Here is a 5,516-nt window from a genome sequence, read left to right as displayed (position 1 = left end):
TTCCATCCTTCCAGGTTATGCCACCTTGAATGAGCCTTCTGATATTTGCAGCATATTGTGTCTTAATTCATGCAGGACCTTCTCAGCATCATGTCATCACCAAGAGAAGCAGAAATCTGGCTTCAATCCACTGGCCAGCAATGTCAACCTCCTCTAAAGGAGGTTCTGAAAGAACAATGAAAGGGGAGCTTATTGCACGAATAGAATAAGATATGCTCTTTGCTGTCTCTGTCCCCAAAGTCCAACGACAATTGCTATTATCTCCTTCTCTCTCCCCTCCCCTTCCCCATCCCCTAGCCCCTAATCAGTCCTCCTGTCTTTCCTCCTTTTCTCATCCTCTCTACCCCTCACCATGGTCAGCAAAACAAGAGCTCAAGAGATGCCAGAGCAAGTGAGAATCCTGAGAAGGTATAGGGCAGAGGGGAGGGATGCCCATGCCTATAATTTGAGATTTCATCCTTTACTTATGCCATGCTCTGGGTACAAAGGGTCTTCATCAAGGCAAAAGCATTTTTTCAAACCCATCATTTACCTTATTAAAAAAAGTGTGAAGGCCATTATCAAGAAGACAAAAGACAACAAGTGTTGGTGAAGGTGGAGAGAAAAGGAAACCCTTGCACACTGTTGGGAATTTAATTAGTACAGCCATTACAGCAAACAGTATAGAAGTGCCTCAGAAAACTGAAAAATAGAACTACCATATGATCCAGCAATCCCACTGCTGAGCTGATATGGTTAGGCTTTGTGTCCACACCCAAATCTCATCTTGTGTCCACACCCAAATCTTTGTGTCCACACCCATATCTCAAATTCCCCATGAGTCAATGGAGAGACCAGGTGGATGTAACTGAATCATGGAGGCAGTTTCTCCCATGCTTTTCTCATGATAGTGAGTGAGTTCTTAAAACATCTGATGGTTTTACAAGGGGCTCCTTCTCCTTCGCTCAGCACTTCTCCTTCCTGCCACCTTGTGGAGAAGACACATTGCTTCCCCTTGTAAGCTTCCTGAGGCCTCCCCAGCCATGTTGAACTGTCAGTTAATTAAACCTCTTTCCCTTATAAATTACCCAGTCTCAGGCAGTTTTTTACATCAGTATGAAAATGGACTAATAATGAGTATATATCTAAGGGAATTAAAATCAATATGTCAAAGAGGTATCTGTTTGCCTCTGGTATTATTCACAACAATGAAGATATGGAAGTAACTACAGTGTCCATTAATTAATAAATACATAAAGAAAATGTGGCATATATGCTCAGTGGAATCCTATTCAGACTTAAAAAGAGAAGAAAATCCTGTTGTTTACATGGAGGTACATGGATAAGAATGGAAGACATTCTGCTCAGTGAAGTAAGACAGACACAGAGACAAATACTGTATGGGCTCTCTTACCTGCGAAATCTAAAAAAGGTGACCTCATAGAAACAGAGTGAAACAGTGGTTACCAGAGGTTGAACAGGGAATCAGGAATGGGAAAAGGAGAGATGTAGGTCAAAACATACAAAGTTTCCCTTAGACAGGAGGAGTTCGTTTTTGTGATTTGTCACATAACATGGTGACTACAATTAGTAATAATGTATTGTATATTTTACAATTACTAAAAGAGTAGATTTTAAACTTTTCACTATGAGAAAAGAATAAATAAGTGAGGTGATGGATATGTTACTTAGCTTGATTTAATCTTTCTACAATGTATGCATATATCAAAACATCACATCATACCCCATAAATACATAACTATTATTTATCAATTAAATAAGTAAATAAAAATTATAATTGCAATAAAAGTGTGAAAAGGAAACAACTCACGAATTTCCTTCTTGAGCCTCCCCTGTTGTGGATGCCAGCAAGAATCCTGGTCTTCAGCTATGATATCTGCAAAATTCAAGGCAGAGATGAATGGCCACACTGCAGCAGGTCAAGGGGTCACGTGGCTGGCCCAAGGACACAGGGAATCCGGTGATCAACGGGGTCCCTGGAGACACGGAGGGCAGGAGCCTATGCTGGGCAGGTGAAGGGCTTGGATTCAACCTGGCTCTGTCACTCCTTGGCTGTGTGGCCTTGGACAAGTGATAGAGTGGATTGGGTCCAAGTATCTTTGCCTGTAAAGTGGGGACAATAGTGATTGTACATACTGAGTCCCCAACTGACTTTAACTGTAATCATAGAGTCTCTGGTCTGTGGGTGTTGGTGATGACTCAGCTGCAGGGTGGGGAACAAGGAGGCCCCAACAGCCAGTACTAAAAAGAGATCTGAAGTTGGTATGCATTCTACCCCTGTCCTAGTTTTGGTGCCCCCCAAAGCACAGCCTGAGACAGAGCTTGGGTGTGGGTAGTTTGTTTGGGAGGTGACCCCAGGAAGCAGGAGGAAGCAGGGGAAGGTGTGCTCTCAGGTCTCAGATAACCTTTTGAAACATGTACAGAAGTTCTCTATACTGTATTGAATAACAAAATTTGTGTCCACCTGGAGCCTCAGAATATGATCATATTTGGAAATAGAGTCTTTGTGATGTAATTACTTAAATTAACGTGAAGCCACACTGGATTTAGGTGGGCCCTGAAACCAATGGCTGATGTTGTTATAGGCAGGCCATGCGAAAGCAGAGAGAGGAGGCCATGTGAGGATGGAGTGGAGACTGGAGAGAGTTGTCTATGAGCCAGAAAGTACCAAGGATCACTGATGACCACTGGAAGCCAGGAGAGAGGCATAGGATGATTTATCCCTCAGGGCCTCCAGGAAGGTAATAACCCTGAAGGCACCTTGACTTCAGACTTCTGGCTTCCAGAACTTTGAGCAAATAAATTCCTATTGTTGGAAGCCACCAGCTTTTGGTCATTTGTTACAGCAGCCACAGGAAACTAATAGAGTCTCCCAGAACTGCCCACTACACCTCCAGCCATGACTCATCTCCCAGCTTGCCCAAGATTTCCTTCACTCATGCATCCATTCATTCAGTGCACATTCCCTAAGCTTCTGCTCGCTAGGATGGTGCGACCTGGTGCCTGGGCTCAGTGAGCTCAGGGGCAGTGAGGGAGACACTAAATCATTGGGACACACGTGTTAAGCTTGGTGATTGCTGGAAACAAAGCAGGTCAAGGGAGCACTGAGGACAGACTCAGCTCAGCCAGGGCTGGGGGCTGCGTGCAGGGTGCAGGGCAGTAAGACTTCCCCAGGAAGACTGCTCACACAGAGAAAACAGTATGTGCCAGGCACAGTGGGGAGACAGCGTGAAGGATTTGGGAAGAACATTGTTAGGTGCAGTGGGAGAGTCAGGAGATGATCGCTGGGCATCTCGAGCACTAAGCTGATAGGTTGTGGGCACCTGCTGCCCCCAGCGTCCCTGCATGCCCCTCCTTTCAGGAGTGTGACCCAAGCTGGACCAAGACAGTCCTTGCTTGGGACTTCATATATAGTCACCATAAGAAGAAGTCTCTCCTGTCTAGCTTGGCTGGGAGTGGCCTGTGACTCTGCTTCTCCTCCTGCTTGGACAAGGCTCACTGTCAGAGGGAGAAGATGGGGCCAAGGCACAGAGGAAGGCAGTGGAGAGAAACAGAGAAAAAGAGGTTGCCTGACCATGTCTGAGGTCAGGTCCACTCCCATCCTTCCCAGTCTCATGTCAGCCTTTGTCTTATGCGAACTAGTTGGGTTTCAGACCCTTAAAAAAGAAAACGGAAAACCTCCAGACGGTTTTTAAATGTGTACGTAGTGGGTTGAATGGGGTGGCCTCCAAAGGAAATTTCCACCCAGAACCTCAGAATGTGAACTTATTTGGAATTAGGGTATTTGAAGATGTAATTAAGGTAAGAGTCTCACAGTGAGTTCATGCTGGATTAGGGTAGGTCCTAAGTCCAATGACAAGTCCTTAGAAGAGAGAGAAAAGGAGAAGCCACATTGACAGAGACACAGACAGTGGAGGCCATATGGTTATGGAGGCAGAGATTGGAATGCTACAGCCTCAGGCCACGGAATACCTAGAGCCACCAAAAGCTGGAAGAGGCAGTAAGGATCCTCCCCTAGAGCCTTCAGGGTTGGGGGAATGCAGCCTTGCTGACAGCTTGAGTTCAGGGGAAAGCGAGCATGGTGGAAGAATGGGCTTTTGGCTCATTGACCCACCACTTCTGATGACTCCCAGGGCCCTCTCCTGTGCACCACCTTAGATCCTCTTGGCCTCATCCATCTATGATCACAGCCCCAGCTGTGGTGGCCAGGTGTTCACAGGCTCTGCCCAGCTTCCTGCAACAGTGACCTGACAGCATCTCACCCAATGTTTATCAATACTGGGCTTAGGATGCCGCAGGAAGCCTCCTTGGGCTGGGCACATGCACTATTCAGAACTGTGAGGAATAAACATCAAATAGGCTAAACCTTAACCAACAGGGATTTCAAGTCAGTGGAAAATTGCTGCACTCTCTCTACCTTTAATGATTGCTCTGAGATGATTCTCATGGAATCGTTGGAGGAGATCAGGAAGTCACAGAAGGTGGAGCCAAGGCACTCCTCCACCCAAGCCTCACTTGTTGTCCCGTACCTGATCCTGGGACCACACTGCCTAACAGTCCTCAAACAAAAGCTTCTGTCTCAGGCTCTGCTTTTGGGGAATCCAGGCTCGGGCAGGATTCACACATAATTCTAAAGCAGGGACTATTCCGTCTGGCTGCATGTGATTGTTCTTCACAGCTAAAGCCAGTGAACAACCATGTATTAAATAAGAACCAGATGAGGCTATTTTAACAAGCAACCTTGAGTACAGTGACTTCAAAAGGGAAGAGTTTATTTTTCACTTGTGTAGAGTCTCCGTAGATGGCCCAGGGCTGGTGAGGAGCTGGGAAGCAGGGCACTCTAGCTCGTTCTCAGCCATCACCATGACTGGTGTCAATGCTCTTGTCACATTCCTGCCTGCAGGAAGAGAGAAGAGGAAGAGTGCTCCTTTTATGGGCTTTGCTCACACCCCGTTGACCAAAATTTGTACACAAAATCTTGTTATCAAAATTTGATCACACCCCTTGTTGCAAGGGGTGTTAAGAAAAGTGGTTTCAGCTAGATGGCCACGAACCCAACCCAAACTGGTGGATCCCATCATCAAAGGGAAACTGGATTGATGGATACTGGGAGACAAGAGGACCCTCTGCTGCCAGTCAAACTGCTTTCAAGAATCTACAACTACACGTACCCTACCATGCAAAACAAACCAATATGGAGGAAACATAGTGAACATGAGTGGCATTGATTCAGGGCCTCCAAGGAGCAGAGTCCTTTATATTCAGATCAACTAGTAACCTCAGAGCCGTCCTACGAGGCCTGTGCTCTATCATTCCCATTTTACAGATGAGGAAACTGAGGCTCAGAATAAGTAATGGTCTCAAGGTGAAGAAGTACCATAGTTGGAATTTGACATAACACAGTCTCCTTGGGCAAATATTCTTGACTCTCTTATCACACTGCCTCCCTTTGAGAGCCACTAACTTCCTGCTTCCAACTCTTCCAACTCATAATGATCCTCTCTGGGTCATTATGG

The sequence above is a fragment of the Rhinopithecus roxellana genome, chromosome 2 (genome assembly GCF_007565055.1).
Source record: "Rhinopithecus roxellana isolate Shanxi Qingling chromosome 2, ASM756505v1, whole genome shotgun sequence".
NCBI lineage: Eukaryota > Metazoa > Chordata > Mammalia > Primates > Cercopithecidae > Rhinopithecus > Rhinopithecus roxellana.
Note: the sequence above shows the minus strand (reverse complement) of the source record.